Consider the following 14,347-nt stretch of genomic DNA (forward strand, 5'->3'; position numbering starts at 1 on the left):
AAGTTTCAAAAACTAACACCAGGGCCAAAGAACCCTACTTGACAGCATATCCAGGGTTAATGCATTTCATGACAATTTAATAAAGTTCATGTACAACTACTAATGTTAAAATTATAAATTGAATCTTTTATTAATTTAAAATTGTTTATAAGCATGAAAATCTTTTGAATTTTATAAAATTGACATTTTATTGCTCTAGCTAGCAGACTGTAAAAAATTATTATTGTTAAATTTAAAAAAATAGTAAAATCAAACTAAATCATTAAAGAATTCTTGACCATATGCATAGATTTGGAGAAAGATCCAAGTTTCAACACAGGCTAGTTTAAATATCTAGTAAAATGTATGAATTCAGAGTGTATTTTTTTTTTTAAGTTGCATGTTCTTTTTTTAAGTATCTGAAAAATATGTAATTATTTTGAACTTTTTTTCGAATGTTAATCAATAAGATAGTTGTAAATAATTTGCACGTTAACAGTTCCCAAATGAGTGTTAATATTGATTCTTTGAAGTAGTTAAACTATTTTCATTGCAATGCACTTTGCACTTTCTATTTGGAAATGGCTTATTAAGCAAAGGGAAAATCTGAATTTTTAAACACTTTTAAAAATGGTAAAATAAAATTTTACTTGGATAAATGAAGGATAAATCTAATAGAATTCTTATATATGGGACTACTTTTGTTTGACAATAAATAAATAATGAATTGGTTTTCCTCCAGCTTTTTTTTTTTTTTAAGATTTTTATTTATTTGACAGAGAGAGAGCAAAAGAGAGAGAGCATCAGCATGGGGAGGGGCAGAGGGAGAAGCAGACTCTCTGCTGAGCTCCATCCCAGGATCCTGGGATCATAACTGAGCCAAAGGCAGCTGCTTAACCAACTGAGCCACCTAGGTGCCCCAGCATCCAGCTGTTTTTAAGGAAAAGATTCAGTATCTTACTTCCAAACAAATTCTCCACTGAAACACATTTAAGTGATTAAACATCTACAAAGTCACTTGTATGGTATTTAAATTATATCTAGTGAATACCTCATGACTTCCAATTGTTTCCATGAAATCTCTTCCACTTGCTTATCCATTATTAAGTAATACCTGTTTGAGTACTGAATTTAAAGGTATTTCTCCAATGCCACTTTAATGAGCATTTTAATTTTTGGCTCTGGTTCTTCAAAATGCAAAAGTAACTAAATTGTAACATTCAAGAATAACTCCCATTGGACAATATTACTTAATTTCCACCTTCGATTATTTTAGGGATGCTTTTTACAAAAAAAAAAAAAAAAAAGACTAAGAAAAATATAAAGATGTTCCCTTAAGGATTAAAAGAAAAATATCTAAGTACTAGGAAGATTCCAAAGTCCTAAATATTGAACCTTTTATTAAAGCAATACAAATTGAGGTAAATAATTTAGAATACTCTTGGTGTTCTCTAGGGTGAGACTGTGAAAGAAAGTTTTAAAAGGTGAAAAGGAAACAAAAATCCATGAAAAATTTATCAAGAGGACATGACACCAAACATTCTATACAAATGTGTGAGATTAAGCTTTTCAAACCAAGGGCCAACGACTCAACACTAAATTTCACAAAACAAGAAATAAAATGTAACATTTCAGATCAAGGGTTTTGGGACTTCATTAAAAAGTAAAGACAATAGCAAACCCTCTATTATAAATTAAAATTTATTTTTTACCCAAGTCAACAAAAACTATAAATAAAAAGGGAGACATTACCATCACTGATGCCCCAGAAATGAAAAGGATTGTACAGGTTACCACAAACAATTATACTCCAACAAACAGACAATCTATAAGAAATGGAAAAATTTCTAGAAACATACCACTAACCAAGGCTGAATCAGGGAAGAAAAAAAAAGGAAATCGAAAATCTGAATAGACCAATTACTAGTAAAAAGATTGAATTAGTACTCAAAGATCTCCCAACAAAAAAAAAGCCCAGGCCCAGATGGCCTCACTGGTGAATTTCATTTAATTCTGAAGAATCAACACCAATCCTTTTCAAGCTCTTCAAAAAATCAAACAGGAGTGAGCACTCCCAAACTCATTTTATGAGGCCAGCATTATCTGGACACCAAAACCAGAAAAAGGACACTACTAGAAAACAAAATAAAGCAAAAGCAACCCCCCCCCCCAAAACTATAGGTCACTATCCTTCATGAATATAGATGCAAAAATTCTCAATAAAATACTAGTAAACCAAATTTAGCAGCATATTAAAAGAAACATTTACCATGATCAAGTGGGACTAATCCCTGAGATGCACAAATGATTCAACACCAGCAAATCAATCAATGTGATACATCACATTAATGGAATAAAAAAAAAAAAAGAATGATGGTATCTCACTAGATGCAGAAAAAGCATTTGACAAAATTCAGTATCTTTTTGTGATAAAAACTCTTAACAAATTAGGCATAAAAGAAATATCTCAACATAATAAAGGCCTTACATGACAAACCCACAGCTAATGTCCCATTCAGTGACGAAAAGTTGAAAGTTTTTGCTCTTAAATCAGAAACAAGACAATGGTGTCCAATCTCGCCACTCCTATTTTTTTTTTTTCGCCACTATTAGACATGGTACTAGAAGTCCTAACAATCAGGCAAGAAAAAGAAATAAAGGTATCAGAATTAGAAAGGAAGTAAAAATTGTCCCTATTTGCAGTTGAAATGGTTTTATATAGAGAAAATCCTAAAGACTCAACCAACCAAAAAACTGTTAGATGTAATCAATAAATTAAGTAAGGTCACAAGATGCAAAATGAACATACAAATATCAGTAGCATTTCTATATACTTAGCGACAGATTTTCTGAAAAAGAAATTGATCCTATTTACAATAGGATCAAAACCAAAATACTTAGAAATAAATGTAAGCAAGTGACTCATCTCCACTCTGAAAACTACAAGACACTGATGAAAGAAAAGGAAGAAGACAAATAAATGAAAAAGTATCCTGTATTCATGCACTGGAACAATTAATACTGTTAAACTGTCAATTCTACCAAAAGCCATCTATAGATTGAATGCAATCCCTGTCAAGATTCCAATAGCATTTTTTTCTTTTACAGAAGTATAAAAACCACTCTTAAAATGTATATGGGACCACAAAAGACACCGAATAGCGCCCCCTTCCCAAATCCTAGGAAAAAAAAGATTAAAGCAGGAGGTATCACTTTCTGATTTCAAGCTATACTATAAAGCTATAGTCATCAAAATAGCACATATTTGCATAAAAAGAAATAGACCAATGGAACAGAATCAAGAGCCCAGAAATAAACCCAAGCACACACAGTCCACTAATATTTGACAAAAGATTCAAGAATACTGAATGGAGAAAAGCCAGCCTTTTCAATTACTGGTGTTGATACAATCGGATATTCATATGTGAAAGAATAAAACTGGACCCACGTCTTCTACCATTCACAAAAATTAACTCAAAATGGATTAAAGACTTAAAAAATGTATGACCTGAAATCATGAAATTCCTAGAAGAAAACAGGAATAAAGCTCCTTGACATGGGTCTTGGTAACAATTTTTGGGATATGACACCTAGCAACAGAAGCACAAGCAATGAAATAAAAAATAAACAAGTTGACTAATAAAACTAAAAAGCTTCCACACAGCAAAAGAAATCATCATCAGAGTGGAAAGACAACCTATGGAATGGGAAAAGATATTTGCAAGCCACATATATGATAAGTATTAATATCCTAAAAATATAAAGAACTCATATAACTTAATAGCAAAAAACCCCAAGTAACCCATTTTAAAAAAGGGCAAAGAACCTGAAGAGACATTTCTCCAAAGAAGATACATGAAAAGCTAACAGGTACATGAAAATATGTTCACCATCACTAGGCATTAGGGAGATGCAAATTAAAAAAACAATGAGATATCACCTTATGCTTGTCAGAATGACCACCATCAAAAGATAAGAGATAACAAATGCTGATATGAATGTGAAGAAAAAAAGCCCTTGTACACTCTTGGTGTGACTGTAAACTGGTACAGCCACTATGGAAAACAGTATGGAAGATCCTCAAAAAATGAAAAATAAACTTACCATATGATCTGGTGATTCTACTTCTGGGAATATGTCCAAAGCAAACAAAGATACTAACTTGAAAATATATCTGCGCTCCCCATGTTCACAGCAGCATTATTAACAACAGCCAAGACATGGAAATAACCTAAGTGTCTATGGATGGATGGATGGATAAAGAAGCTATACACACACAGGAATATTATTCAGCCATAAAAAGAGGTAGAAATCCTACCATTTGTGACAACATGGATGGCCACTGAAACATTATGCTAAGTGAAATAGTAAGTCAGACAGAGAAAGGCAAATATGTTATGATCTCGCTTATACATTGAAACTAAGGAAAAACAAAAACTCAAAGAGATCAGACTTATGGTTACTAGAGGCAGAGAGCTGTGGAAGGGCAAACTGGAAGGAGGTAATTAAAAGGTACAAACTTCCAGTTATAAGATACATAAGTCCCAGGGATGTAACATGCAGCTAACACTGCTGTGTGATACATAGGAAAGTCGTTAAGAGAATAAATCCTAAGAGTTTTTATCATGAGAATAATTGAATAATTTTTTTTTCTTCTTTTTAAAAAATTGCATTTATATGAGAAGATGGAAGTTAGCTAAATCTATTGTGGTAATCATTTCGCAATATATGTTTTGTCAAGCCACTATGCTGTACACCATCAACCTGTAGTGATGTATGTCAATTGTTCCTCAAACTGGAAAAACAAAAGAATCCTAAGTATTTGTAAACTTTTGAAAAACTGAGTTATTTTGTCTGAAAAACTGTAAGTATCAATTGTTATTCTCTTAATTATTGCAACTACTGTTTTATTCCACTTTAAAATGGTCTTATCTATAAATGGATGTGGCTTTATTAAAATAAAATCTAACAGACCACCACGACATAATAGAAGCGTAATAAATCAGTGACAGAAATGGGAAAAACAAAAGTTTTTGAAAAAAAATTAAGGAAAAAATAGAAGGAACATGCAATTGCTGCCATTTCAAGCAGGGAATAACGAGGGCATGGTAAAAGAGGAAGCCTGAAATTTCATTTATTGGAACATATTTCTAATTTATTTTAAAAAAGGAATAAATACTCATTGATGTCCTTTGATATAATTTGAATTTCAAGACAGTCACTTTCTTTGTAGTATTATCTCTATCAAAAGATGGATGTGTGATTGTACAATTTGACAGGTGCCAAGAAAATAAATTTATCTAAAAACATTTTGCTCAAATAGTTGAGGGCCTCAACATTAAATTGGAACAAAAGAGCTATTTGCCCTCTCCCAGGGGTTTTCATTTTAGATGAAAATAGTCTTCAAAGACTGGTAAGAGAAGCCACTGACACTGTAGTGAGTAAAACAGCTGCCCAGATTGCCCTCCATTGCCACTTGAGGGACTTACATATTTTTGCCCAAGGCCAAATTTGCTCCTAACTTCCAGGTCCATCAGCTTTAACTTGCTGTCAGCTGCTTCCATAGGAGTAAAAGAGTGTCACTCACATTCCCTATTAAGAGAGAGTCACTAGGACACACTAGTGCTTGACTGACTCAAATGTTCAATAGAAGGACATACGTATCTGAGGACCTCTTCAACTCTAAAATGCTTTGATTCTAAAATGCTATGATTCCAAGTAATTTATCAAATTGTAGTTGATAAAAATGACAAGCATTTTATTTATTTATTTATTTATTTATTTATTTATTTATTTATTTATTTATTTATTTATTTATTTTAATGGCAAGCATTTTAATCAGAAAGATGACAATGCTATCAGAAAGTTGTGTCCTGATCAATATGTGTTGTAGTCTTTCTAGAGAAGTCTGAGGGAAGGAAATGATTTTGAAACAGCCATATCCCCTACCCATCCAATCTCCCCAGATTATTTATCTTCACTGCTTTCTTTTTTCTTTTCTTTTCTTTTCTTTTCTTTTATTTATTTATGATAGTCACACACACACACACACAGAGAGAGAGAGAGAGAGAGAGGCAGAGACACAGGCAGAGGGAGAAGCAGGCTCCATGCACCGGGAGCCCGACGTGGGACTCGATCCCGGGACTCCAGGATCGCACCCTGGGCCAAAAGCAGGCGCCAAACTGCTGCGCCACCCAGGGATCCCTCTTCACTGCTTTCTTTAAGGGGATAGGGTATCACAGAATTTCAAATAAATGTTTACCTAAAAGTTAAATACGAGTTTATATTCAAACTAGAGCTTTTGCTTATCTCACAATAACTACATACTAAATAAAATGCAATAGTAAAGATTTAGGATCCTTGATAACATAGAGAAATGCATATGAGAAAGAGGACAATTATTTGTCCTGACAACAGAAACAAATATTCCCTATACTTGATATAGCAAAATAAGGAACAGCTTCTTTGTTCTGAAGGCTTATGTATGCTCAGAAGGCTTATGTGAATCAGATTCAATGAAATCCATTCTCCATTTTACTTTGCCTCTACAGTTTATTAAAAAAAATAATTTTAAATAGAAATAAGATGAAAAAATTGGAGATTTTAAGTTAAAAAAAAGGCTCAACGGAGTCAAAGGAACTAGAGAAAGTGCTTAATTGCCAAATAATTTCTATTCCAAAAATGTAATGCTTTCCTGGATGCTGTGGTGCATTATCTTGAAAACACAGAAAACTGTTAGCTAAAATGAATTCTAACTACAACTTTTAAAAATCTAGAAGAGAATCATTATATGATAAAGAATATATATGATGTTTATTTAATATTAATATTAATGTCTGTTCACTGCCTCCTACTGTTCTTGAAGAAACAACAGTTTCTCTGAAGAAACACAAAACACTCATTAAATAAATTTTTTGGTAGCACATATGTGTGGGAAAAAGGGTTTAAATATAAAATAAACAGAAGGTACAGGTTCTCTTAACCCTTTTCAATAACTCTTTGAAGTACCTGGTGCTTTCTATCGGTTTTCAAAAGCAGAATATTTTCCAATCTCTATCAAGATATAAAGTATAGGGGATCCCTGGGTGGCGCAGCGGTTTGGCGCCTGCCTTTGGCCCAGGGCGCGATCCTGGAGACCCGGGATCGAATCCCACTTCGGGCTCCCGGTGCATGGAGCCTGCTTCTCCCTCTGCCTGTGTCTCTGTCTCTCTCTCTCTCTCTCTCTGTATGTGACTATCATAAATAAATAAAAATTAAAAAAAAAAAAAGATATAAAGTATAATGGAAAATGGTGCTTTCTTCTCCTGGGATTGTTTACAGTGTGTGTGTGTGTGTGTGTGTGTGTGTGTGTGTACACAACAGGGCATCCTTTGAGATTGGAGCATAAATCCTATTAAACTCAACTATGGTCTCCCCATCCCTAAAATAGATTTGACATACAGATACAAGCACAAGGTCAAGGTCACAGATCAGTAAGAAAGATTACCAACAGAACTGATGTAACAGCTGGCATTTGATCAAAGCTCCTGGGGTTTTTAGTACACTTACCAGATACTCTGCATTTACTCACAGGGTACACTCTGTTTTAAAAATGTTCCCCATCTTTGAAGATAAGATCTTCATGCACTTTTTGTTATGAAGCATATTCTTCTAAAAATGTTGCATTGATCACAGAACGTGAGAAACTTGTGTATGTGTATTTCAGAATTACAAGTTTTTATGTGTGTATATGTATGTGTATGCTTGCATGTTAATTTTTTGCTATTACTGATCTTTGCCATGACAACCTGAAATTAATTTAAATTGCAGGTCCCTGAATCATTCTATGCTCCCCCACACCTCTGTATCAGCTGAAGTGGAAATTAACTGTATATTCCTTGATATCTTGGGACACTTCTTCCCAAATATACAGATTTAACTGCTAGAAATTGGTTCAACCAGGAAAATTTTAGAATGTATCCACTCTTCCATGATAACTTCCAAATTATAAGAAGAAAGTTTTGTTACTGACAACAGCAATAAAAGTGATTCTTAATGGAATATATTATTGAACAGTGCAATTATCTAACAAAACCATGCCTTTTGTTTTAGCTGTTCAAACAAGATATTGAATTGATCTTAAATTACATTTATGAACCAAAAGTTATGGGATGAATGTTCTTACTAAAAGTGTTCTGATTTAAAAAATTACCATTTTTAAGGATACATAATGCTGTTGGGGTAAATTACAATATATTATAGCTTTCCTTGTTAAATCAAGTATCACCTACTATAGCTTTATATAATTCGCAAATTAGGATATATGCACATGTAAATGTGCTCAATGATCAAATTTTCATTTTGCAAAATTATTTTTGGTAATTAAATAGGTTTAAATAAAAATACCAGAATTGTACTATACTAGAAACACTGGGGTTTCTCCAAAAAGAAAAAAAAAAAATATGTATCAAATTAAATACCACAAAAAAATGGAACTTCCTTTACCAGGCAGAAAAAGACCAGGTATTGTAAAATTACTAGTAATGGATACTAATTTGTATATAAAAATTTGATCACAGAAATCCATCAACATTTATTTTCTTTTAAAACAAATAGAGTTCCTTACATACTATTAAAGTCTATTTAGAGGAATCATTTATCAATTAATCAGTTAATCATTCAATCAACTAACATTCTTCATTACGCGCTGCCTGGGTGAAAGTGCTGCTTTGTTCTGAGTGATCCAGGAACTCTGACTCGATTTTCCTGAAATGGTAAACATCACAGTATCCTTCTTGCCTGTATTGGCCCAGAATACAAAGCTTTCCAGATTGAAGGTTGTAGTAAGCTCGAGGCAGAGAAACGTCACCTGGGCAGACAGACATAATGACGATATCTGTAAAGAGGAGACATCAATAACCTGACAGGGTCCCACCCCAGGGGATTAATAAACAAAAAACAAGAGTATGTACAATGTACCTGGAGAATTTTGGTCTTTAAATATTAAAGGGTAATATTAAAATGTGTTCTTCAATTGGGAAGATGAAGCTACTGGCATACCATCCATCAGTAGGCTATTTATTTAAATGGTTTCATTTTTATTGAAGAAATTGCCACCCATACTTTTCCCTGACCTGCCTTTTGCACGGCTGTGCACATAAGAAAATGTTTGCAGTAATAATCTCAGGGACTCCAGGCAGTAGCTGCCAACCTGAACCACAGCTTTGCTGCTACCCAGGTCTCTGGTCTGTTGGGTCTGTGCAGCAGGGACAGCTGCATCTGGCCCCTGCCTCGGCACCTGACACTCAGACACCGATATGGACCAAGTTGGGGGGCAGGGTAGTGAAGAGACTTTATAAGAGGCTCTTCAGAGCTGGAGAAGGAATGAGAAGGGCTCAGTAAGTAATAGAAGTCACAGCTTTTCTGACTTTACTTACTGGACCAGGGACGCCTGGGTGGCTCAGCAGTTAAGCGTCTCCCTTTAGCCCAGGGTATGATCCTGGAGTCCCGGGATTGGGTCCCACATCAGGCTCCCTGCATGGAGCCTGCTTCTCTCTCTGCCTATGCCTCTACCTCTCTGTGTGTGTGTCTCTCATGAATGAATGAATGAACGAATGAATGAATAAATAAATAAAATCTTAAAAAAAATACTCACTGGACCAAAAACATTTCAGAACAACTTTTGCTTTAGCATTGAAGATCCTTAAAAACAACCACTCCTATCTACCATCAACATTACTTCATAAAATTGAGACATTTTTACATTAAAAAATTATATACTCTAGCTTTAAAATCTCAATCTATCATGTATATCATTTTTTGATAGAATGATGATATGTGGAAAGGCACATACATGTCCACTAGTTTGATTACTTCTATGCTTAGTAGTTTAACTCTAACATCAATCAATGACTGAAATCCTTACATCAATTTTTCCTGTTTATATTTTGCTTTATTGTTTTTGTCCTTATCGTGCTTTCAAATGTAGTGTTTATATAAAATGAATAATTTGTTTTATATTTAAATTGTCATTACACATGAAGAGGACATAACAGTGGGAGCAAAGAACCTTCTGCTCCGTGCCCTTCCCTTCCCCCATTTACCCACACAGTCCCTACATCATCATCATTTGATGAAATATACCAGATATAAAAATGCATCATATAATGCATTTTTAAATAATACAATAAGCCCCATTTGCCTACAATCAGGCTAAAGGAATAAGACATCTCTTTTATTCTGTAAACCTCAGCTGAGGACCCACCCACCCCCCTTCCCTGGACAGCTTTCCCTGAACTCCACAGGGTGAGGATAGTTTTTCATTTCTAGGACTTCACAGCACTCAGTAGATCTTTCAATCATCTCCTTACAAAATTGTATTTTGGTTTATGTCTGGTCCTCAACTAGAGGTAAACAACTTTTAGGCAAGGATTACATCTTTGTCATCCCTATGTCCCAGCCCCTGGCAGAGGGAACATTCCCAGTAGAACATGCAACAAGTCAACCTCCTAGAGCCTGAGTCTGTAAAATGAGGGGTAGACTGTCATAATTCTAAGGTACTTTAAGATTTAAGATGATATGATAATGATATCTATAATGGTTGGTTTTGAGTTCAAGATATCATTTCCCCCTCCACTGTGAATATAATCACAAGATTAAAGAGTAATAAAGTATTTTATTCTATGCAGAAAGTTCTATGTTTGGAAGACCGTGTGACTAGTACCTGTTAGAAAAATACAATGTTTAAACATTTTAGAAATATATATCTATTTTTGGAAGATTTTAGTTTTCATAAGATCTGTATTTTCAACATGTTTTTCTTTAAAAAACAAAACAAAACGATCATTGTCATTGAATTTCCTTTAATTAGTGTCTCCCCAGTCAAGTTATAATATGCCAACAGACTATATCTAGAATGGGCAAATGTTTCAGAATACTGGTATCATAAAGCTTTCTTTTTTAATCATTTTTCCCCTCTCAAACTATACACTCTCTAGAAAACTGAATAAAACCTAGTTAACATTAAAGTATTACTCTGTTAAATTTTCATATGATAGAGATGTGTTAAGAAATGAAGTTAATACATTGAAAGATTTATTTCCAAAAACCGAACGAATCAAACTCATCCTAAAAAAACAGTTGTGATAACATGGGGAAAGAAAGGCTTTATGAATTAACCTTATATCAAGCACAACTGAGAAACTGTTTCTCTATGTCCACTATAAAAATCAATCACTGAAGTAGAAAATCATCAGGTAGTAAAGAACTTGAACACTTTAAATTATGTGATAAAGATTAAATCTAATTGGTCAAAGCTATTCTTAGGATAATCTTTTTCATTTGAAACTGAAGAGCTTTATGTGTGAGCTTTCATTATTGTATCTGGCTAAATAAAAACAATATTCTACCAAAGTGATTCAATTAGAGTATGTAAAAGTAATCAAATTATTTCTTGAAGACTTAAACCTGAAAAACCAAAAACCAATTCAATAAAAACAATTATACAAGCAGGTCTTGAATACTGATGCAAGAAGAGTCAACATGTCACTGCTGTCTTTTCTACTTTTCACCCTATCTGCACGGCGCTGTTAGTAGTGATATAAAATCAGGACATTCACTCCTCTGAACCATGCTGAAAGGGTAAACTTTAGGTCTCTTTTTGCTTCGTGGCATGCTATTACACCTAAATGTTTCTCAGGTGTGAGGAGGCTAAGAAGTCATGTAGGTCTAAAAGTATCTAAGTTTGATGCAGAATGGATAAGATTTTTGAAAAGCCAAATTTTCTAAAATGTACAATAAACCACTGTTTAATATATATTAAAAACAAAACATATCTGATTGTATCCCAAAAGCTTTTTACTATTTGTCTTAAAGATACTCAACTTTCTAATCAAATTTCCTTGTCATTCATTCTATAAATACATTTTTTTTTTTCCTGGCACTTTACTCACTTGGATTAATGGCTTCCTTTTAAAGCTAAAATGACAAACACCATAGTCTGCATAATACTGGGAAAAGAAATTCATAGAACTTGTATAAAATTGGTAGAGGAGCTAATTTTTAGAAAGATAAACTGTTTTTCCCATAACAACTCTACCACCAACTATCGTTTTCCTAACAGTATGTCTTGCAAATTGATTCTACAAACACAACAGGATTAGAATTTAAAGGTTAAGGGAGAAGTGAAAGGTGACTGCCTAACCAATCACTCCATAGAATGCTTAAACTCCTTTATAACCTCTTTGCTAACTCTGGTTGTCTAGTTTTTTTCTGAAAACCTCTAGTGACCATGGACTGTGTCTTCCAAGGTGGTATCTTTTGGAATCAGCTCTGGGTTTAATTTCTAGCTCTTCCACTTACCAAATGGTTCTTACCAATTAGTTGGTAAACTGATCTTGAGCAAGTTAACTACTCTTCAAAGTTTTATTTATAAATGTGCAAAAACCAATGTCACAGAGCCTCTGTGAGGGGGTAAATGTGCCAATGTCCATATAGTGCTCAGCACAGTGCCCGGGCACAATGCAGGCACTCAGTCTAGGTTATCTATTATTTAGGAACTTGTTCCACATTTGAACAAGTGCAATGGTATAAACATTCTTTCCCTGCACTGGGCCTTAATCTGTCTCCTCTTAGTCTTATGGCTGGTCTTTTAGAGGCCTCAGACAACAAGGCTAATCCTTGAATTATCCTTCAAACATGAGAAAAGAGCTGCCATATTCCACTGACTAAATCTATCACCTTGTTAAGGTCTAGATAAGATAGTTAAATTCCACTGTTGACAGGAGTCTAACAAAGGACAAACAAAAGAAGATAAATGTTCTGGGGCTCTAGTCTGTGGTGGTTGCTACAAAGATGCAATTCTTTTTCTTTTTTTTTAAGATTTTATTTATTTATTTGCAAGAGAGAGACAGAGTGAGAGAGAAAGCATGAGTGGTAGGGCGGGGCAGAGGGAGAGGGAGAAGCACACTCCCTGATGAGCAGGGAGCCCAATGTGGGACTCGATCCCAGGACCTCCAGGATCATGACCTAAGCTCTAAACAGACACTTAACTGACTGAGCCATGCAGGCACCCCAAAGATGCAATTCTTTACAAATTCCTGGCTGGCCAAAGCAATGTATAAAAGGCTCCTGGGGGATGCCTTAAACAGGCCTTTAAGTAGCTCATCCAAACCTAAGTAGGGTTTTCTGTTCTAGCCCTTTCTATTAGTACGTAAAACTGCCACAGAGTACAGCAAAAGTGAATTTGGAAACATTTGGTAAGGCAAATACTTTGTTATAGAACTCTGAAAACTTTGGGTTACTTTTTCTACTCCAAAATCTAGTCTCTACTGTCCTAAGTCTCCTGTTTTTATTAGAAAGTCCACAAAGCACAGTGGTTCAGAGAACAGTCTGTGGATTCCTGACTCTTTAATTCATTAGTAGGTGACTCTGGTCATCACCTATCCTTCCTGGGGCTCAGTTTCTTTAGCTGGAAGACAGGAAACATATTACCTACCTCATAAAGCTGCTGTCGGGTTCCCAACGTTCATAAAGCTGTTGTCTTAAATGAAATATGTACGTAAAACACTTAATATAACATCTGCTATCTTCTAAGCACCTGATAAATGTTAACTATTCTATCAGTCATGGCCATAGCACCAGACTTTTGCAAAAAAATTAAAATAAATAAAAAATAATATATTTTTTTCTCTTCATTTGCCAGTCACCACACATAAAGCTCCATGAGAATTTGAATTTCTTTTGTAATCCTGTGCCTGATAGATTAGAGCCACTCAAAATGATCTGTTGAATGCTTTAACATAATCCCTGGATATCCTGGAAAACTAAAAAACAAAACAAAAAAACCCCAAAACTTTTGATCTGTAAAATAATTTAATAACCTAGCTAATTAATTCTTTAATTTTGTAATATTTTGTAAGACATGTTTCCATAAACCAGAGTAATTTTAGGTACAAAGGATACCTATTATTTCTTTCTTCCCTAGACCTTTTTCTTAAAGAATCTGTTCCCAGTCCTTTAAGCCACAAGGAAATGTGGGAATGTTGGGAACCTAACTAAACTGGATCAATACATTTCTTCTTGTGGGATCAGAAATTCAATGAAATGGAAAAACCTTCATTTTAGGTTGCCTTAATGAGGCTACATCACACAGATGACAATGCTGAGGAGTCAGTATGCTGAAAGAAAGGAATGAAGTATGCATATACAGAAAAGCAAAGATGAGGAAAGCAAAAGGAAGAAAGAAAAGACAGTCAGGAGTGGCTGAATGGTTTTCCAGTTTCAAGGAGGTACAATGCACTCTTATCACTGAGTTCCTAACCTACTTCATGTCTCGAAAAAATCCACCATACATGAGCTTTGTGGAGTGAGCCTCTGTCCTGTGCAATCA

At 34.4% G+C, this 14,347-nt stretch overlaps 1 protein-coding gene across 8 annotated transcripts in view; it reads right to left on the reverse strand.

Moving 5' to 3' along the window:
• NRIP1 (nuclear receptor interacting protein 1) overlaps positions 1-14,347 on the reverse strand; it is a 99,564-nt gene that overhangs the window by 12,330 nt on the left and 72,887 nt on the right. The window contains exon 4 of one of the 8 annotated variants that reach the window (XM_072806574.1): positions 8,651-8,827. The exons of 6 other annotated variants lie outside the window; for them this stretch is intronic. The gene's annotated coding sequence lies outside the window, so the exon portion shown is untranslated. Of the gene's footprint in view, positions 1-8,650; positions 8,855-14,347 lie in introns of all 8 variants that reach the window. One more of the 8 variants, XM_072806575.1, reaches the window with a different exon arrangement.

Source organism: Canis lupus, chromosome 30, assembly GCF_048164855.1.
Source record: "Canis lupus baileyi chromosome 30, mCanLup2.hap1, whole genome shotgun sequence".
NCBI lineage: Eukaryota > Metazoa > Chordata > Mammalia > Carnivora > Canidae > Canis > Canis lupus.